General features: G+C 37.6%; 1 protein-coding gene and 2 long non-coding RNA genes across 4 annotated transcripts in view; 2 read left to right on the top strand and 1 right to left on the bottom strand.

Moving 5' to 3' along the window:
• LOC126371697 (unconventional myosin ID) overlaps positions 1–23,449 on the top strand; it is a 77,995-nt gene that overhangs the window by 17,246 nt on the left and 37,300 nt on the right. The gene's annotated exons all lie outside the window — the stretch shown is intronic.
• On the top strand, positions 3,621–4,779 carry LOC126371778 (uncharacterized). Its single transcript, XR_007567075.1, has 3 exons — positions 3,621–3,821; positions 3,950–4,129; positions 4,636–4,779. It is a non-coding gene; the product is annotated as an uncharacterized LOC126371778 (long non-coding RNA).
• On the bottom strand, positions 5,397–6,876 carry LOC126371777 (uncharacterized). Of its 2 annotated transcripts, XR_007567074.1 has the most exons (4): positions 6,372–6,876; positions 6,133–6,251; positions 5,768–5,989; positions 5,397–5,686 (listed from the first exon to the last, which is right to left on the bottom strand). It is a non-coding gene; the product is annotated as an uncharacterized LOC126371777 (long non-coding RNA). The 2 variants fall into 2 exon arrangements; XR_007567073.1 differs by having other exon boundaries at positions 6,133–6,876.

Below are 23,449 nucleotides of genomic sequence, written 5' to 3'. Positions count from 1 at the left end.
CAACTTAACTATAATGGTCGAGCTAACTGTGTTAGTGAAAAACTGCACTTAAGATAAATTAATAACTCGTCGGTACAAGTCCAGTACCTGGGTTCGACCCCGCGCTCCCCGTTTGAGAAGCAAGTCGATAAACCACAGGACCAGTGACGTTTACACAGTGATTATAATCAAACGCGAAACTATCGTAAAAAGAACCTCTGTACGGTACAATTCCGTTCAAGTGGACGCACAGCTTTAGCAAACATACATACCTATAACACTTAGCATACATACAAGACATCCTCGCTTCCTTGGCGCGGAAATAGCCTGACTTGCCGGCTAATCACTTCCGCTGCACTGAATAAGGCGGCTGGTTTTAGTTGAACCGTGACATTTCATAACCAAATGCAACTGAGAGACAGGCAGATACAACTCTTCGCGCCTCACTTAGGAGGGTCGTTGTAACGGTTGTTTTAATTCGCGGCTTATACGTTGAGTGAGGCCCTTTTATTCCACGTTCAAAATTCAAATAATTTTATTTTCAGACCATAATAACGCCCACAGAAAAATAATAAATATGTAGATACAAAAATTATTAATATAAAAATTGCAAAAATATAAAAATTATAAACTAGAAATTAGGATAAAATTAGATAAGATAAATGAAAATCAAAATTAAAATCACAAAAACAATTATGACAAATACTTGCGCCAAGCGCCATCGACATGGATACTGACCCAGTGTTTAACACAGGGCCATCGACCGTTGGTGCTGCTCCGTGTTCTACGCCACAACGAAGCCACCCTCTTTCCACCACCACATTATGATCATTTCACCAAAAGTCGTCAGAAGTCACTTTGCAGCCACACTTGATGAACCATACGGTTTCAGGGTACGACGCGTCTACAGGACGCAGTAAATAAAAAGAAATAGTGCTTATCATCTTGAACATGTCGCAAAAATCGAGGGATTTTACGCTCCAACATAAAGGATTATTTATAATGGGTAAACGGCTGGTGACCTGGGGGGTGTATCCCTTGACTTCAATTCGTTCCGATGAAGTGATGACAGTAGTTCTGTTCTTGCCGACTCTGCCTTATTTGTTTTTATTCGATGGAATCTTAAATACTTTAAAGTCTTCTTCTATCGTGTAGGTTGTGCTGGATTACGAACCCCATCAAACCTGGTGTCAGGGTTACTATTGAACCGCCAAAGGCCCCTGACATGGCTCATGTAACGACTGCAAAAAACTTAACTTAGACTTAACTTGAAAAAGAAAGACTTTAAAGTAATGTTGCATGACTTTTTTTTCGCTTTACGCCTGTAAAGTCCAAACCTGTGCCTATATATTTACACAACATGTAAATTTATGAACTTTTCAACCCGTCAGCATCATTGTTTAATCGATCTGTCCTACTTGTGCAATTGGATGTACTCCGGCCAATATTACGTTGGTATTTCACCGCAGCCCGATCGCATTGCGGCACATAATGGTAGTGACTCTCTATGATTGCGTACTTTATTCTTGATTGCTGCGAGGGAATGAACAGTCATGAGCAATATCATGTACCCACTTTAGAACCCTATCGCACTATCACATTTGACATATAATGAGACTTACGGTTTAATTTGTCAAAAAAGTTATTGTGACATGGTTTCAAAGTGTATATTAGTACTCGTGACCGTACAGTCTGTGTTGTGATGGAGGTTATTTGAGAGTCTTCAACATTGGAGTGAATAGTCTCTTACTAGATAAATGTGATTCGTTCGTCTTAGGCCGCGTGCAGATACGCGCGAGGCGTCAATCGCTTGTCGCGCCGCCTCACCATGAGCGGAGAAAACTCTTGAAGCCCCGCGTGCCTGAACGAGGCCTTTGACTGCAGTGTTCGTCATTACTGTATATCGCCACCTTACATAATCACCTTTTTGAAAAATTACTAATGAGGATTTTCTTCAATAAAACCTCGATTAATTGGGAGCCGTGGTAGCCCAGTTGGTAGAGCACTTACGTCTCACTTTGTGGTCCCAGGTCAGAATCCCAGCACAGGCCTAAACCAATGTATGTCGAATTTGTTTACGAATTCATGTTTGGATAAATTATTATCACGTGCTCAGCGGTGAAGGAAAACTTCGTGAGGAAACCCACATTTCACACGTGACCTAACCTGTATTGGGGTGGATTTCCGTTCGCGAGTTGGAGTTGGAAAGTCAGATAGGCAGTCGCTTTTGTCTTAAAAGTTTGTCTCAGTGTTGCAGGAATCAGGGCCAGTATCTACCTATTAATACTTGAGAGAGAGTCTTTATTCAAAGAAAAGTTTTTGCCTTCTTCTTCCCCATCTTCGACCCCATCAACCCTGGTGTCAGGGTTATTATTGAGCCGCCATAGGCCCCTGACATGACTCATGTAACGACTACGTACTTACATCAGTAAGTAATAACCGGGACCAACGGTTTAACGTGACTTCCGAAGCACGGATCATCTTACTTTTTGGACAATCAGGTGATCAGCCTGTAATGTCCTTACCACCGGGATTCGAACACGGGACCTCCGAGGCCGTTAAAAGTTGGTGCTTGGTGCCAATTATAAAAGACAAAGAAACATCTTAGCGAATCCTAGTCAAAGGTCAAGTTATAATGGGCCAGGCACAAAGGCCGGCTCAGGGCGTGTAAAGACGGCTGGAATGTGGAAGAGCTATCAGCAGGTCAATTTGCTGGTTTTAATTTATATTGCATGAAGGTGAGATCAGAACTCTAATTCAAATTAAAAAATGTATTTATTCAGTACGGTCACGAGCATTAATATGTATACACTTTGGTACCATGTCACATTAACTTTTTTGACAAATTGAACTGCAAGTCTCACTAAATGTGAAATGTGTTAGTGCGACAGAGTCCTAAAATGGGTACATTATATTGCTCATGACTGTACACTTTGAATCGTATTTTTGTTACATAACGAGCACATGCCTAAAACTACTGCAGCCACTGGACCACGGAGGCCGTCCGGAAGTCCCGGGTTCGAATCCCGTTTGGGACATATCACAAAAATCACTTTGTGATCCCTAGTTTGGTTAGGACATTACAGGGTAATCACCTGATTGTCTAAAAAGTAAGATGATCCGTGCTTCGGAAGGCACGTTAAGCCGTTGATCCCGGTTGGAGTAGTGGTTACATGAGCTATGTCAGGGGCCTTTGGCGGCTAAATAATAACCCTGACAACAGGGTTGATGAGGTTGGTAATTCAGCTCACGACCCACACGATAGTAAAAGACAGCAATAACGTAACTTTAATGAAGAAATAGCGTATATTTCTCAGTATAGACAAAACACGTCACTTGTAAACCGCAACAGGGGGCCTACCGGCTAATTCGCCGAACTTCGGCGACTTGAAAACGATTCAGATAAATCGAAGTTCGGCGTTTGGTACCGGGTAATTCCCGATGTTCATTGCAATCTGGATGAAAATCAATCCATAGATAATAATAGATCTATTAGAGGGGTGCATGATTGAACGAATGACTTTTGGTCTTGCGTTTCGTTGAGACATTTGGTAAACATTTAATATTTTATATCATTATGAAATTAAAAAATACAGACTAATTTTGTATGTTATTTTTATTAATTGATAATACTTTTAGTTAATCACTTTGTAAAGTCTTACAAATGTTTAAAACAAAAGGAAAATGCAACGACGGATTTTTCTTTTGCAACTGAAGTAATGAAACGCAAAAAAAAAGAAAAATGACGTTATGTTATATCAGCTGACATACTTGAATTCGCGCCGAATGCAACAGTTTTATCTTTTCAGAATTTATACAATAACAACAGTAACGAAAGAAATGTAAGTAAATTATTAATCTAGTAGTAGTAAGAAACAAGTCAAAAAAGAATAGTCACATAATGAACCTATTCATTGTTCAACTAAATAGTTTGTTGGAAACTTGTAAATGTATCTTTTTGTTTTTTTAGATCACCGATTTACTACCTACTAGATCTAGAGAGTCGGAGGCTAGACATGGAGGAGCGACTTGTTTCAGCAGTCGACAAGCTGGCTGGCTACAGCTGCTGAAGCTAATAGCAAGGCTGCGGATATGCAAACAGAGTTGCTTCGGCTGCTGCTGGAGGAAGTTAGGTGAAGACCAATATAAGGTAATTTACTCAAACTTATTAAAAATTGTATGGAATTGGAGCAAGTAGGAGAAGTTTATAAGGATCACGACACTTGGTGGTCTGTCCTTACTGCCTACCCCGCCAGGGATGTAGCATAAAGATTGTATGTATGTTATATACCCAAATTTACCTCCTTGATCAGCATATTTTACTCCATACTATAGCAAGAATAAAGGCCAAAAATAAATATCCTTATACCTTTTTATGTGCTACTTTATTACATTCCAAAATATTTTCTTTACATTGTATTTCATTCCATTAGAGTCGGTAGTGTTCCTAAACTTTTAAATCATGAAGGACCACTTTACAAAATTTCTGCCTTGCCGGGATCACCCAAATAAATAAAGTAATAACTAAAGGATTATAACTAGTCTATAAAGACTATTACTAATGTACACGATAGACGTCATAAAAACTTTTGTCATATTGTGACTGTTTATATTTCGCATGTATTTTATATGAATTAATGGATTTATTTATTACAGGTTAAAGAATAGCAGCATGACGATTCTCAAGAACGAAGACACTAGAGAAACCTAAGTTAAAATACTTAAGTAAAAACATATGTATTCAATAAGCTTGTATGTAAATATTTAAGCTAAAGTATAAGTAATCCATTTATGTTATTTAAGTGAAGTTGTATGATCCTGAATCATATATTTAATTTAAATACTTAAGTTTGGTCATGTTATTTAAGTGAGTTTGTCTAGGGGTAACATTAAAGTACATTAAAGACAAAGCAACTAGATATCATTTTACCAAGAACTATTTTGAAACAAAAATAATATAGCATCACGCTTCTATTCCCGAAGGGGTAGGCAGAGGTGTATAGTATTTGTATACACCCACTCCTTGCCAAATATGTAATAAAAAGATTTGTATAGGGGTATTGATGAAGATGTTGGATGCAATTAACTTATATTTCCATATTATAGTAAGAATTGGGTACAATATTATATTTATAGTATGTTCTAATTGATTACATTTCTTCGATCCACCCGCAGGGCTGTTTTGACTACTATTACACATTACAAATAGTCTAGTGAAATAAGGCCCCGCAAGCTTGTATTTATACAAAATAAATGGATTTATTTATTACAAGTTAAAGATAGAAGGATAAACTACTTTATTAAGCACAATGGACACAGGATTAGAGAAATGTATCTACTTGAGAGATAGGTTGGTTAATGAGAGGGGTGCAATGAAACAAATTATGTAATAACACAAAATAAATAAATTTGCATACTTAATGAATATAATTTATTTGATGCCAATAAAGAAAGGTTTGTTTAGATGTTGTATTATTGAATAACAATCTGCCACTTTTGATTACACCACACTGACTTTATAATTTACATTTCAAGGACCACATGAGTCCACTTAATGAACTTAAAACATATTAAAATTAAGGAGATGTTCCTTTTCCCTTCTCAAAGTGCTGTTGTTCCAAACATGGATATCTTGGCTAGCAGTCTAGCACTAACACTCCCATTGGATGCATCACAATAATGTAATGCACATATCTCCATCACAAACCTGAAAATTTAAATATTTTTAGCGACTCAATCCTAAGAATCAAAACAAATTAATGTAGTTAGTTAAAGGCATGATTCTTACCAACATAACATGCAATGAATGGTAATACTTGCTATTGAAGAAGGCCTCTTCCCACTCGTGAGGTTGGATAATGGCAATGTGTGTGCCGTGGATGCATCCAAGTACTCCAATAAATCCAAATTTGTCATTAAAACCTCTGGAGACTTCTACATGCTCAGTTTCTGTCCCAAGGAAACTTGATATATTGTCTCACGATTGCAGGCTGATTGAGGGCATTTGTCACTGTAATATATAACATACAGATATTATATTGGATTCATGTAATGTTGTAGTATAACTTTAATTATCAAAATATAAGGTAATATTTCGCAATGTATATCTAATATAGTAACCTAGGCCATAACCATAATATAGTAACCACCTACCTTAAAGTCGGTTGCACAGTTGTAGAGCTTTGGACTTCCTTCAGATAATGGTCCTAAGTCATGATACAAAGTCCGGAATGCATCTTTTGATAATCTAAAATTATCAATGTAGCTACTCTCTGAAACAAAACAAAATAGATAAGTATGAAATGATCAAAAATCGCTTCTAGTAAGTTCAGCAACTTTTCCTCTGTAAACATTCAGCCACTTGTCAGAAATAATGTTATAAATAGATGTACCTGTGAGAAGTATATACTGGCTTTTCTCTCGAAGTATCCTGCGATCGATTTGCTCAAGATTCTGAAGACATTTTCTTCCGCAGCAGCCCACAATACGACTATCTCCATGACACTGTATTTAGGTATTTAAACACGAAAATTCACGCCGATATCAATTTTACATTGATTAAGATGTTCCTAAAATTTGTCGCCCACCGTAAATAGCTCCTAATATTGTTGGAAAACAGTGAAAATAAGAAATTAAAATTGATCACGGTTACTGAAAAGTGCCCGGCTTCAACTGACACTTCCAATGGGAATCGGCTTCAGGCGCCGAACTTCGATTTTTTAGCCGGTACCGATATAGGTGTCAAAAGTACTGAAATCATTCGTTCAATCGGCTTGCCGAACTTCATGTGACGTCACGAATCGGGGATCGCCATCTTGGCTGTTTACGCGGTACGACAGGATCAAATCGATGTTCGATTTGCTCCAATCTGAATCGGCTTCGTCTTAGCCGGTAGCCCCCCAGTGCGGGTAATTGATATTTTGTCCTAGTTGTACTACACACGTCATCGATTGTTTAGGGGCCGTCCATTAATCATGCGAGGCTCGAGAGGGGGGAGGAGTCCATGAAAAAAATCACGAAATATCATAAGGGTGGAGGGGGGGTGTAGTAATATATCACGAGTATTTATTTTTTCGGCAAACGCGCGATACTGAACCGAAAAACGGCGTTTCGTGCAATTATTTTGGTAGGTACTAAAAATACACGTGATATGGTAGTCTTGAACCTCACCATGTATCACCAAAGGGGACCAAAATTACAAAAAAAAATCACATGATTAATGGACGGCCCCTTAGTGAGTTATACTGTGTGCTATGTAAGCATATTTTATTTATATTTTTTTACTGATTTTGGTAAAATCTCCTTTAAAACAGTCTTGTTGTCTAATGGACGCTTGGACGCTTACCGGAGGGCGCACAGGACCGCGAAAAAAGGAAAAGAGGAAGGGGAGCCCTTTGTCCAGCAGTGGGATCTTGTAGGCTAGATTAGATTAGTTGTCTAGTGGCTACAGCATTGGGCTCGTGATCTAGAGGTTTGGGTTTGATTTCCATTGGGGATACTATCATTTGTTTGACTAGGACATTGCAAGCTGAATCATCTGATTGTCCAAAAATAAAACGATCCCGTGCTCCGGAAGGCACTTTGAGCCGCTGCTCCAATGGCTTCCACCAATCTGCACTGGAGAAGCGTGGTGGTATACACACCCCCTCCGGTTGATTGAGGGGAGGCCTGTGCCCGACAGTGGACCGTATTAGGCTATTTATGTTCAGCAGATAAGTAATCTTCGTACAATACAATACAAATACACTTTATTTCACCAAAATAAAAACATAATAATTACAAAAATTCTCTTAACTAAGTACATGGCAAATGGCGGCCTTATCGCTTAAAGCGATTTCTTCCAGACAACCATAAGGTGAGGAAAAATGTAAAAAAAAACCTCACCTCCTTTGTATCTCGCTTATCATTCTGTAGAGTTTGACTTGTCTTTCATGCTGAAAGGATCTTTATTTTTTTTTAACTTGTTTATCCTCTTGAGGATTTTGACAGATTCCACTTTTGAAATCATAATCTGGTGTTGTAAAAACTCTTTAATAATAAGGACACTGGCTGTTTTTTAATATGACCTTTATCTACTTGTTATTTTTTTAAATTGTTCCATTTTTCACTCTTATTCTATCTGCCTTTAAAGGCTAGCTAATAAAGCTCTTTTTTTATAACCTTTGCTCCTTTTTACTGCAGGTTATCTACATTTGACAAATTCTACGTTTGTTGCCAATATGCCTGTTTTTTTTTCAGTTTTTTTGCATTAGATTTAATAGTGAGACAATTATGTACGGTCACGTGTACTAATATGTATGTACACTTTGAAACCATGTCACATTTACTGTTTTGACAAATTAAACCGTAAGTCTCATTAAATGTCAAATATGATAGTGCGACAGGGTTCTAAAGTGGGTACATGATATTCCTCATGACTGTGTATATGTATGTATGCATATTTGTAATTGTAAGCCCTAATAATCGGTCAGTCAACCAATGATTACCAATCGACCATTAGGACAGTCAGAAGGCATTGTTTACTTATGATACTGATGCGTCGACACACTTTCTACAAGCGTAGCGTTTTATATGCGTAACTCGTGCGCAGCTTGCTCAACCAAGGTCTGCGGGGTCTGCACGGAAGCCGCGCCGCGCGCGACGCGAATTATACTGACAGCTTCGACCAATAGACAAAGCGGATGTTATCTACGTAGATAGACGTCGTAGGGCTATTGGACGAAGCCCTCGATATAATTCGCGCCGCGCGCGGCGTGGTTGCCGTGCCGCAGGGGCCCGCAGGGCTGATGATGGTATTTACCTTCCTTCTGTGCATCATGAATCATGACAATCCACAGACCTCAAAAGCGAATAGAATCAAATCTTTTACTTTGTGGTTACATAAGACAAAGATCTTTGGCGGATCAATAACAAAAATAACAATTCGCCTATCACTGATTTCATCATCTTTATAGGTATAAGAATAAGGAATATTTTATTGCGCCCATAATTATGTTTGTACAAAATGTGGTGTTATTAAAATACAGAAGTTAGTATTATAGTATCAACATGGACCAGGTAAGGTGCAAGTGGTAAAGAGAACAACATACTTATCTCATCATATCACCCTAGCGTTATCTCGTTTTTCACAGGGTCCGCTTACCTAACTTGAAGACTTGACAGGTCCGGTTTTTTACATAAGCGACTGCCTGTCTGACCTTTCAACCCGCAAAGGGAATAATAGTCCAATATAGGTTAGGTCACATACCTCCGAAATACATTTCTCGGGAATGTAAGATGAACTAAGTACTCACACCACACCGAGCTTTCTGTTAGACCAACGTGATAGGTGGAATTTTTAAAATCCCACAATCATGATAATATCTCAAGTCTAAAAAACTTGGGCATTGTAGTAAACCGCACCGTTGGCTGTGTGGCTATTTCTGTGATATTTATGTTGGCTATATGTGGTGCGCGTGCCATATGTGGACATTCGGAATTCTTTCTGTTTTTAGATTTACTCGCTAGTATTAAGTAACATAACATTTGTTCTTTTATTAAGTTACCATAACGAGTGTTTTTGCTAATGTTGGTATGTACGTACAATTTTCTATCGTGTGGGTTATGAGGCGGATCACAACCACACGAAAAACCAATATGGATACGAATTATTTCAAGGATTTCAGGTCATTTAATAAAGAATAATACTATGTATAAGTGTAACTATGTTACCAACTGAATAAAGATATTTTTGAATTTGAATATAGAACGGATACTCTCCGCCTCGCATCCAGGCGCCGAGCTATTTACCTCACCCCCCAGTTGGATCTCACTTTAGTCTAAATGGTCGTAAGCCGGAGGTCGTAGGTCTGTTTTTATTTTGTTATTCTCCGATTGTGCCATCCAAAGGGAGGTTGCGAGTCATACTTAATATTTTATACTGTAATGTTGCAAATGTCTATATAAATAAATAAATCAATCCCAATACAAGTACTACTGTTACTTACTGGGAAGTCTCGTCAACGAACTTTGTTATGTTTTTTTATGAATAAACAATTTTTCATTTTCATTTTTTTTTTCGATCAGCCTATCGCCCATAATATTTGTTAGAAAGGACACTCAAACAGTCTTTCGGTTTTTACGACATGTCCGGGAAGATGAACGGTGAACGTGTTGCTGTTTTTTTGTTCACCCCCAGACTGGACTTTTCACATTATTATTCATTATTCATACTTGCAGTCTAAGTTTAGGTATTTTATCCATCGAGAGGGCGGCTCCCCTACATGAGTCATACAATAGTGACACATACAAACACGTAAGTAAGTAAATAAAGTTAGAAAAATATAATAGTAATCGTTTATTATATAAGGACGCCACACACGAAAACAAGACAATAATAAGATTACTTAAATTTTTAACGCCCTCTGTGGTCCAGTGGTTGAGTGTTGAGTTCACGGTCCAGAGGCCCCGGGTTCGAATCCCGGTGTGGACACATCACAAAAAATATTTTGTCATCCCTAGTTTGGTTTGGACATTACAGGCTGATTGTCCGAAAGTATGATGATCCGTAATTCGGAAGGCACGTTAAGCCGTTGGTCCCGGTTACTACTTACTGATGTAAGTAAGTAGTCGTTACATGAGCCATGTCAGGGGCCTTTGGCGGCTCAATAATAACTCTGACAGTAGGGTTGATGAGGTTGGTAATCCACCACACATCCCAAACGATAGAAGAAGACTTAAAATTTTCGCAATGCAATTACAAAATAGCTCAAAAGGATTTTCGTCGAAATGATCATAAGGTGGTGGTGGAGGTCCTGGAATAAAAGGGACTCAGCATAAGTCGCGGCGTGAACCACGACACTGGTATTACCTAGAAAGAATAGATTCTATGTTTGCCGTATACCTAAAAAAATTATCGAGTCTACTATCTAATCAAAAGTGACATAATCCTTATGTTTGTCGATGTGTTAATCCAAATAATGGCTCGTGTCTGTTGAATGACTGTAAATATAATCCCAACAAAAATATTTTCATGTAAAATGATGCCGAGTTCATAATTATCGATCGCAATTTCAAAAAGATATCAGATCTCATGTAGAGCCAAGCTTCTAACTCTACACGCCCTAACTATACAAACATTAAGTTCACAAACTCTACATTTTAGGCAAAGTATGGCTTGCCCGTTTCGTTGCTACACGAACTATATTTTAACAGAATGGCAATGAACAATCAATTGTTGAATGACTATAAATATATATAATAACGTGAGTAATTGGATTTCATTTATAAAATAACACATTAAACAGCCGATGTAAGTCCCACTGCTGGGCACAGGCCTCCCCTCAATCAACCGGAGGGGGTATGGAGCATACTCCATCACGCAGCTGCTCCACTGCGGGTTGGTGGAGGTGTTATACGACTAATAGCCGGGCCAACGGCCTAACCTGCCTCTGAAGCACGAAATTTTTTTTTCGGATAATCAGGTATTTCAAGTCTGCAATGTCCTTACCAAATAAAACACAGACTCACAAAGTGATTCCGACAATGTCCCCATCGGGAATCGAACCCGGACCTCCAGATCGTGAGCTCAACGCTCTTACCACGGAGGCTGTTATTTATAAAATATCAGTGACTTTTTCATTTTCAACTATGTTGAAAACATAACACATTATCTATCTACTTATTATTACTGTATCTATCTTCATCTGTGTGAATTTGTTTGGTATGTTGTGTGCAATAAAGTATATTTGATTTGATTTGATTAAACAACCAATATAGTCATAACTTTCATTTTCAACTATGTTGAAAAGTAAGTTATTGTGGTCCTATGCGAAAAGACACAATCAAGGCAAGACAAGCAGTTGAACATGTTCTGTCTTGTATTCGTTCCTAGACCAGCATAGAAGCGGTTGGTAACAGTTCATAGACTTCATCGTGGTCTCATAATCATAATGGGACTTTTCATTCACAATCACGTCATGGCTAAAGATAAAAAAAACCTAGCTCTTCAAACCGTCTGAGACTTTCATAATGATAGAAATGACGTCATAAAAACAAATATAGAAATAGAAATGTCTTCAGGTTTTTCTCCCGGACGTTCGCCGCATTAAAATAAGGTGACCTGGAAGAGATTGCGACTAAGCAATTAGACGACATATTTTACTTTTGTATTTTTTTGTTTTTGCTGTGTGTGCAATAAAGTATGTTAGAAGCACTTTGGAGACGTTTCTGGCAGTAGAAAAGCGCAATACCCCCCTCCTTAGTTTGGTTAGGACATTACAGGTTCTTAATCATCCTACGGCTCCCCACTATCTAAAAGAAAGGTTTCAGTTGCGTACCTCAGTGCATAGTTGCCAACCCAGGTCCAACACGCAGATGATTCTCGATTGTCCGATTCACTCTACGAATTTTTACACCAAATCTTTTTCCGTATACGCTGTGAGACTGTGGAATTCTCTGCCACCCTCTATTAGACAAGCCAAATCCTTGCATATTTTTCAAAATCTTCTTCGTTATTATTATGAACGTCAGTGTGGTTACTCATAAATTATTATTTTGTGTGTACTATTTATATAAGTAGGTATATATGTTAGGTTATGTGTATAGGTTAGGTTAGTACTTTATTTGTAATAAGTTGTACTTATAGTTTGTACCCGCAATCTTTCAATTATTATTTTTTTTACATTTTTCCTCACCTTATGGTGGCCTGGAAGAAATCGCTTTAAGCGATAAGGCCGCCATTTGCCATGTACTTAATTATTTCTTTTTATTTTGGTGCAATAAAGTGTATTTGTATTGTATTGTATTGTACAGGCTGATCACCTGTTGTCCGAAAGTATGATGATCCGTAATTCGGAAGGCACGTTAAGCCGTTGGTCCCGGTTACTACTTACTGATGTAAGTTAGTAGTCGTTACATGAGCTATGTCAGGGGCCTTTGGCGGCTCAATAGTAACCCTGACACCAGGGTTGATGAGGTTGGTAATTCACCTCGCAACCCACACGATAGAAGAAGAAGGAGCGCAAAACGTACGTAAAAAGAGCTTTATTATATTACCTAAGGCAGATAAAACCTGAATACAAGAATGAACAATTTGAAAAATAAAAGCCGCCAGTGTCCAAAGAGTTTTAACGACGGGAACATTCTCAGGAACGCCACATCACTCACAACAACAAACCTATCGGCTCTCCAAATGACTCTCGATTTAGAAAAAGCAACTCTATAAAACCAGCTATTATTATATTATAAACATTTACATAATATTAGTCGATCATCAGCAGCATTTTACGGGCTAGGAAACCAAATCGATGACGTCATAGCGTGAGTCATTCTTGCGATCTTGTTTAGTAGTCATCTTAGTCATCAGATCCTTAGTGTCAAGATCATAATTGTAGTATTGTATGCAGAGAGGATTTAGCTGTTAGGATAATTAAAATAAAAAAGCGATAGAAAAATGATGCAGGTGAGTCACGAAATGGTTGATTAAATCATGTCGGCATAAAGTCTTATTGTAAATCCAATTTAAAAGAAAATCAACGGTCAAATTACTAAAACTACGATAATCGACATCTTTAATAATTTATTTATTTATTTATCTAATAATTACAACTATAAGTAAGTGTTTTAAACATATTAAATCGACTTTATAACCTGTCAAATAAAAAAGTAAATGTTTTGTCGAAAATGGATTATATTTATACATCAAATTGTTACTTACTAATAGTTACAATGTTAATAAAAAATATAAATATAACAAAGTCAAATTAAAAACCTATGTATGTGACGGCATAGAAAAACGTGATAAAATGTCGGGACTAATTCTTACGTTTTTCTTGATTAAAATTCATTCTTTATGAATTAAATAGAAAAAAGAAAATGGTTTTCGTTAGTTTTAGATCTGTCTTTATTTAGTAATCAGAATTTCATGATTTATCTTGAACCTAGTACACAACCCAAAAATGTGTTGACATTAAGGTAAATATATTATCGTTAACAAAAGTGAGTGTGTATTGATTTTAAATTAGGTTTAAAATATATATACCGCACGTAGTCGTTACTTGAGTCACGTCAGGGGCCTTTCGCGGCTCAATAATAATCCTGACACCAGGGTTGATGAGGTTGGTCATCCACCTCTCAACCCTCACGATAAGAAAGATCTGAGGACGGAGTTGTAGTAGGTTGGAGTAAACATCTTAATCCGGGTCTGGATGTCCACTGAGTAGTATAGCAACAGAACTTCTCATCATACAATAACAGTGTGCTCTTGACCAACTTTTGAAACAGGTTTGCCATGCCTGCATAGCTGAGGTTCCGCTAAAATCGATCGATTCAATCGTATTCTCATAATCGATTTTCGTAATCGCCTTCTAGTATATGTTTACAGTCTGTAAATTATTATAATGCTACTAGATTTGGAATCGGAATGCATATTGTTGGAAAAAAGAACTTTTTAATGCCTTTTTAAATACTCGCCTTTTACGAAATAAGATGCCTTTTGAGAGAGACATCTTAGGAATATAATCCGACGGAATGATGATAGTACATTTTAACTCATTTCCAATGCAAGTTATAGTTTTTCAAACAACTGACTTTACGTTTTTAAGACTCTTTGAGCTTACAATTCTAATAGGGTATTTCGTCTGCGTCAAAGATAAATTAAAATGCTAATCTAGAAATAGAAGCCACTCTAAAGTGATCAAAAATCAATTTCGAATTTGAATTATGAATTAAGTAACAGTGAGCACGAAGGTTGACCGCTTTTGTTGATGACGTCACTCGGACAGTATTTCCATACAGTTTTAATTTACGTTTTGACGGTTCGTAAAATAAAAAGTATCTCATTTGGACTAAATAGTAAAACAACACATTGATTTTTATTTCAAAATCCGAACATAAACGCGTTACTTATTTCGAACTCACTCGCTATTTATTTATTTATTATTTATTTATTTATGGATCACTTACAGCTATGCACATTATAACATTTAGTTAGAACATAATTAAACAAAGTAAAACAGTACTTATGTGTAAGCCTATTACAAGTGAACACAACATTCACCATAAAAAGAAAACAACATCTAGTCTGTTGAGACTAACTTCTCAACAGCTAAAATCTCACTATTAATAACACTAATATATGATATTATTGCACTAGATGGTACAAAAAACAAATAAACTATACTAATTTAACAAATTTTTGATGGAGATAGTGTCTTGTCAGTTTGCTCTTCAGAGCTCGCTGTGAATCAGAAAATATATCTAGTTGAAGAGATTTCGCGTTCAAATCGTTATAGGATGCACATGCTCTGGATAAGGGTTGATGTAATCCTAAGTTAGTTCTACATCGTGGTAATGTGAACGTTTTTGTAACGGGATGTCGGGGATATCTATAGGGGACAGTTATGTTGATAGCGTTAACAAGTTCAGTACATTTTAATTTATTATTTAAAATTTTGTGTAAAAATATAAGGTCTGCAATTGTGCGGCGATCTAGCTATCTTCACAAACTCAAAATACCGTTACTCCCATTGATGTCATATGCTTATAATCAGTGACGTGCCTTTCCCGGGAATATTTCCAAAGTGGGAATGTCCCTTTTGTAAAGATTCGTTAACACTAGCTAAAATAGCTGGATTGTGGTCACCCGGATCAAACCATATCTCGCATAGTGAACGAGCCTCTGCACCGGTTCCCAGGTGGCATAGCCGAGCTGCATTGTGTGACGGATGCGGCAGAGACTTGGTTAGGGGAGCTTAAGCTGGATATGTGATCCACGCAGGATATTTTATTTTTGTCTGCCATACGCAATAATAACATTAGCTGTTTTTTTTTGTTGAAATTGTTCTTTCCCGGACTCGGAATCGTAAATCATAGGTAGTAACGCTCTTTTTACAAAAAAAATAAAAATAAAAAGAAACATTTTTTTTCTCGATAAATGTTTCTTGTTTGTTTGTTTGTTTACATAAGTTTTGCGCCTTTTTACTGCCGGGAACTTTCCCAAAATGGGAAGATTCCACGGCACGGCACGTTACTGCTTATAACACCGCTTACGCTACTATCGTTAAGCCCATTTCTTTGACTCACTCCGTTACACAAACATACAACTCGGCACATGCCGTCTTTAGCACATTTCGGCCGTGCATTTGACCTCACGCTGATCTTGAACTACAAACCGGACTGATGACGTCACCGTGCGCGCATGCCGAGCTTTTTCTCAATGCTCGAGTATGATATTATAGCTTACTAGCGACCCGCCCCGGCTTCGCTCGGGTGTAATGCTGAGGAAAAAATTAAATTATTTACGACATCACATTAAAAACCTCAAAAATAACAGTATTTATCCACTATTTAATGGATGTCATTATACATATAAACCTTCCTCTTGAATCACTCTTATCTATTAAAAAAACCGCATCAAAATATGTTGCGTAGTTTTAAAGATTTAAGCGTACATAGGGATATATGGACAGAAAAAGCGACTTTGTTTTATACTATGTAGTGATATATTTAATGTTTTTTATTAAATATAATGGTGGAGAGGCTCGGGAGAGGTGGTTATGGGTGTGTCGCGTGGGATGGTCGGATATTCTGTGACATTAAAAAGAGTGCCTATAATTTTGTGTCAGGGTATTTATCCTACCTAATAGTTATTGCTACATTTAAATAATGTCGCTTTTTGTCCTTTTTGTTTATCTGTATTTCTATTTATGTATTTATTTAACACACACATTTATTGTATTTACAATTTACACCAGAACGTACAAGTTATTATATTATTATTTAAACAAATAACAAACAAGATGATTAAGGATATATAAATTAGACGGGGCACACAATTAACTTAAAAATTCGACATAACATTTAACAAAGTTTATGATTATAAAAACATACATCGACCTTTATATTGAGCAACCAAGGAGTTGAACAGTGTCAGTGTCTGCGTGGTAGGTGCTAGATCTATTCTATTTAACTAAGTACGTTCCTTTTTTTAATCTGTTCATGTGTTGTATGATTGTACGATCCTTTTGTGCAATTAAGTATTTTGTATTGTACTAGCTTTTGCCCGCGACTTCGTCCGCGTGGCGTGTTATAAAATAGAGATCTTTGTGTGTGTGTGGGAGTGCATGTCAAATTTCAAGCATCTAACTTATGCAGTTTAGATTTTTTCATACAAATGTTTTTCCCGTTAATTCCCGTTCCCGTGGGAATTTTGCAATATCTTGTTGCAACTAAGCTTTAAGTTTACTAAGGTACCTGCATGCCAAATTTCAAGTGCCTACGTTTAGCCGTTTAGGCTGTGCGTTGATATGTCAGTCAGTCAGTTTCTCTTTTTATATATTTAGATTCTTATATAATATCTACTATGTCGCTACAGGCGCAATAATTGGAGTGAAATGTTTTATTAGTTCAAAGCTAAGACTGATACCTTTCGTAACATTACTTGATATCCGATTTAAATTGCTCTCTGTCTCTATTGGCAGAATACCATTAAATTCCTTTGCGAAAGAAAGGCAATTCCAATTGTGAATTTAGTGATTATGTTTGTTTCATTTCCCTTTTCAGATTAGGAACACAGTCGTGAGCTTATAAATATATAAATAATAAATATAAAAAATAAATAAATAAGTTAACTTATGTGTGTTACGTTAGTGCTTAAGAAAGCGTTTATATTAATTTGAGCTAATGACCTGATTTACCTTAAATACAATTTTCATTACCACATTTGACTCGACCGTTGTAGACGGCGATACGGCTCACCGCCTATCAGGTTGGTCTAACAGAAAGCTCGGTGGGTTGTGGGTACCTAGTTCATCTTTGCCTCAATTGGGTAGCTCGTGAACTTATGTTATGTTATGTGCTAATATGGAGAAGGTGGACAACCTGCATAAAAGGACTTTATTCAGCAGAAGCCGCGGCGTGAGCCAAGATCCTGGTATTCTGCCCTGTCTGAACCCCGATCTTTGTGGCTAGCGATAATGTTTGTCTGACGTAAATATTATGCGCATACTGGCGTGAATATTATGCGCGATCGCGGTCCACTTGGAGAGTCAGAAATACACGCACCTTCACCCACTTGTGAGAGGATTAACACGTCATCGTGTCTGATGAGAATTTGCGAAATTGTGAGAGAAATTGTCTTATTTATTAGGCGCTGAAGAATTTTGACTGATATGTTGGCAAGGATCTCTCCGCTGGTGAAACGTGTTGTTAATTAACACAGGTATAGGTTTGTTGAGTCATATCGGTATGTGCGCGCTTAAAACCAAAAATATAAAATTGGAATGGGCAGAGCGTGTTTCGAAGATAGATGCAGCAACTGTTAAAAGCTATTTATCTTGGTAATCGCTATTTCACTATATCCCACGAGAGTTCCAGATCCACCCTGGTGTCAGAGTTGTTGAGTATTGCTTACATTAGTAAGTAGTAACCGGCGCCAAAAGCTTAACGTGCTAATCGGATGACCAGCCTGTAATGCCCTAACAAAACTAGCGATCACAAAGTATTTTTTGTGATATTTTCCCACCGGGATTCGACCCTGGGACCTCCGGAGCCCAACGCTCAATGACTGGACCACAGATGCTGTTATATGATATTTTGCAACATCAATAACGCTGCGTCGAAAGGTGGCTATGTCTAAAGCGCATAACACCTTCGTCTATCGTGTGGGTTGTGAGGTGGAGTACCAACCTCATCAACCCTGGTGTCAGGGTTACTATTGAGCCTCCAAAGACCCCTGACATGACTCATAACACCGAAGGTATAAGATATCATAGTATAATATCGAATGTTTCTATTTCTGAACCCACTAAGATATTTTTTCCACGTGTTTTTATATTATTTGCAGTTTACACCAATTAACCTGATTTCCTCGCTAAGAATACTCAGTTCGTATATAAAAAGCTTTATTTCAGGTGGTTAGCTATAACATCCAGATTTTATTTTCCCTTAACACCGAATGTTCAGCAATTTCTTTCACCTAACGTCTTATTTCTTTCATTGCCCATTGTTTTTTTACACCTCAATATTACAGTGTAAAGGTGGCATTATGAAGATAACTTTAAAAAGTTACCCACTGGCAAAATTTTTATTGCAGTCTTGAAAGCTGACAATGGCCAGTTTTTATGATGTTTTTATGATTGTTTCATGACTGTTGAAGAGTAATGTTGGCGTTGCGAGTGTCTCCGTTTAGCCACGGTTTGGGCTAGTGTTGTGCTTGTGATGTTTGATGTGTTAAGGAGCGGGACGTAAGCTTCAATTGGAACAATTGCTGTGACTCTGATTGTGGGTATAACATAGCGTTTTCCGATCACATCGACACTGGCAGATATGTCTGTAACTGTTGTAAGATTAAGCGACCCATTGCCATAACAAGAAAAAAAAAACAGTGCAAGGGACAAGTAATCATTGTTAAAATCCGAAGAAGTTAATTAAGCGAAAGTGGTGGTGTCAGGATCTTCCGTGATCTCTACCTACCCCAACATGTCCCGTTGGAGCGTGATCTTTATATTATGTATGTAAATTCCGAAATATTATTACTTTAAAAATACATAATTATCGTCGCTGGTATAACATAACATAAGCTAACGACTATTGGGGTAGTCATGAGTTATATCCATCGCAAGACGAACTAAGTACCCACACCGCACCGAGCTTTCTGTTAGACCAACTGTGATTCTGTGTGCGTGTGTTTTTGAAATTCGAGCATCCCCGTTCGAAACCATTTGGGTTCACTAATCACGAAAAATCGGGACATTTGGAACGTTTTTTAAAAATCGGGATGTCCCGTCATGTCCCGCATAAGTCGGGACATCAGGGAGCACTAGTGCTTGCTTTTTGGGGGTGAACGACCGGCGTTGTGTCGCCGCACGCGATGTTTTGAAAGCTTCGCATTTGGCATTGATTATGATTTTATACTTATATTTAGATATGTTATGCTTTGTTGTTTTTTTATAGAGGTTACGTTGTGCCTTGATTGACGTTCAGCGGGAAATAGGTGTTTTCGGTAAACGTGTCTAGGAAGTCTAAAATATAAGGAATAATTGCCAAGGAGAGGGATTGAGTTTAGAAATTCTGGTTTAGTACACTTGTGACTATTAGTTATTATTTCCATATTGAATCCGTGATGGCCCAGTTCGTAGAAAGCGTGGGTAACGTCGTAGTGTCACAGGTTCAAATTCAAATTCAAAAATATCTTTAATCAGTAGGTACCTAACATAGTTACACTTTTTACATGACGAAAAACTTGTATAGCCGCAGAAAAGAAGCTGCAATAAAAACCTCGGCACGGGGCCCTGGACGTTCTTTTTTTAAAAAAAAAACATAAAATATCGGATTTTTTATTTAAGTAATAAATTATCATAGTAAAAAAAAAGTTTTCATCTCGAGCTCCTCCGTGCTTCGGAAGGCACGTTAAGCCGTTGGTCCCGGCTGTATTAGCAGTCGTTAATAACCACCAATCCGCACTGGGCCCGCGTGGTGGTTAAAGGCCCGATATCCCTATCCATCCAACCATAGAGGAGGCCCGTGCCCCAGTAGTGAGACGTTAATGGGCTGGTGATGATGATTATCATAGTTATAATAATAAATAAAATTCTTTTATTGTGCAAGACTTGTACAAGTTTAAATTAGTTAACACTTAGGAAACATCAGTGGGCAAAGATTGTACACAATTGTTGAAGTCTGTTGATCCAAACTAAACACAAAGGCCTGTATATTGGAAAATCAATGTTCGACCACACAAGTTGAGTTATATACGAGTAAACTAACGAGTGCTAGCATGAGTAAGTCGTGTCACAAGATAATTAGTAAAGGGGTAGGTAGGTTACATAAAATACTGTTATATGGGTGAATCTCAAAATTTCAAGTTTGGTGGCGAAATTTCATATTATTTTTTCGTGAAAAATTGGGTTCCGACATGAAAAAGATCCAAAAGGATCCTCGGTTTCGACATGAAAAAGGAATTTTTCAATTCCCAATTTTTCACGAAAAAAATATATGACAGTCGCCACCAAACTTGACACATTTTGATATTCACCCATATAATTCAGTAATTTGGCGGCCTAATATCAATTCCCAGACAGCCAATCCCATGCATTGTTATCTTCTAGAATTGGTTCGAATCCCGGCTCAGGTTATAAACCACTGATTTTGTCTTTATGAGTTAGGTTTCATATTTGGATATAATTGATGTCACGTGGTTTCCAAAATTTGAGAGTTATTGGCAATAGGGTCGCTCCCTATTACATAGCTGGCGAGGTCTAGAATACACCTTTGCCTACCCCTTTGGAGATACAGTCAGAAGTAGGTTAGGAAAAACACATACAGGGTGCTAGTGACATCGTAACGAATACTGAGAGGGATGATTCAGACCATGATTCTGAATTAATATCAAGTGGAATTTTCCGTCGCAAAATTCATGTTATTTTTTTAGTTTTTTTTAATTATTTTCAATTCTATACTTTTGCGATGGAAAATTCCACTTGATATTAACTCAGAATAATCAGCTGAATCATCCCTCTCAGTATTCGTTACGATGTCACTTACACCCCATACAAGTACATACAGTAGCCATACAAGTAGGTATGGGTGTTAGTGACACTGTAACGAATACTGAAGGGGATGATTCAGACCATGATTCTGAGTCGATATCAAGTGGAATTTCCTGTCGGAGAAGTCATAAACATTTTAGAGCTTATTTAAATTATTTTCCGTTCCATACTTTTGCGACGGAAAATTCCACTTGATATCAACTCAGAATTATTATGGCCTGAATCATCCCTCAAAGTTTTCGTTACGATGTCACTAGCATCCTGTATAAACAGTCTATATATATATGTACAACTGCTGGGTACAGGGGTCAACCATTCAGAAAAATACTATGTGTATAACATTTTAACATTTATAATAATATTATGATAATTACGAGAGACTGGTCTAGAAATATGTATAATTGTATAATATTACGTCTGCAAAGCGTATGTAGTATGTTATACTCATACATAATTAGTAATTGTTATTTCATTACAGAACATAATATGCCCTGTTACTTTCCATCTCTAAATCAAGCGCGCGTTTTTTATTTTAATGAATAAAGCATATTTTGTTATGGTTTTACATTTTATAACGTGTTAGTTTATATGTTCTTGTTATGTTAAGTGTTTGGATTCATGCCTAGTAAGATGCCCATTTTATTACCCCGGGTCATTCTTTCATTAAAAAAATAATAGTAATCAATCATCCGTCCCTTTCATTTTCGGCCAATAAGAAAATGACGGATATAATTTAAAATAAAATTAGGAGGTGTCTGCAGGAATCCGGGCTATTCATCTTCCCTCGTGTGGATCGCCCTGGTGTCAGGGTTACTATTGAGCCGCCAAAGGCCCCTGACATGGCTCATGTAACGACTACTTACTTACATCAGTAAGTAGTAACCGGGACCAACGGCTTAACGTACCTTCCGAAGCACGGATCATCTTACTTTCAGGTGACCAAACTAGGGAATAAATAACAAAGTAATTTTTGTGATATTTTCCCACCGGGATTGGAACCCGGAACCTCCGGATCGTGAGCCTAACGCTCAACCACTAGACCACGGAGGCCGTTATATTAATATATTGAGTGTATTATTCGTTCTATTTGTAAGGAAACGCTCCGTTGACTCTGGTCCACAACTTTATTGTACGCACAACAATTTACAAACGAACCATGACGGAGGTGTTAATCGCCCGATTAAATTGCGATTGGACCGTGAACCGATTGACAGATTGAATGGTTCAACGTCAAGATTGAATGATTGAAACAATCACGTTTAGAACTATGCCAGATTTATTTCTTTTGTGTTTATGAGGCCATGCTTTGATGCGTCGCGTCGGCGTTGAAGCCTACAAAATGTAAAACTGCTATTTGGAGGCCGTTATATTCATCTTCTTCTTTTATCGTATGGACTGTGAGGTGGATTACCAACCCCATCAACCCTGGTGTCAAGGTTACTATTGAGCCGCCAAAGGCCCCGGACATGACTCATGTAACGACTACGTAGTTACATCAGTAATTAGTAACCGGGACCTGCCTTCCGAAGCTAGGATCGTCTTACTTTCGGACAATCAGGTGATCAGCCTGTAATGTCCTAAACATACTAGGGATCACAAAGTGATTGTGATATGTCCCCACCGGGATTCGAACCCGGGATCTCCGCATCGTGAGCCCAACGTTCAACCACTGACCGTATACTCATAAAAGCTCACAAAACGAATCCATTATGATGGAATGGACATAATTCCTCAAATGACTTCTAAGGTGAGCCCGGGAAGATATCGGCTGTTCCAAGTCTATACTCCCAATGTAGCCGAGAAGTTATTATTATACTGAGATATTTTAACACTTTCAAGGGAAATGTCTACGTCAAATTCATACGATTGGAATAAAAGGTCAATGACACTCCACGCTGTGTCCGTACAAGTGTTAACTTTCAACAGTTTTCAGGGTTCCGAAC

This window comes from Pectinophora gossypiella, chromosome 13 (assembly GCF_024362695.1).
Source record: "Pectinophora gossypiella chromosome 13, ilPecGoss1.1, whole genome shotgun sequence".
NCBI lineage: Eukaryota > Metazoa > Arthropoda > Insecta > Lepidoptera > Gelechiidae > Pectinophora > Pectinophora gossypiella.
This window is presented reverse-complemented; position numbering and strand designations above follow the sequence as displayed.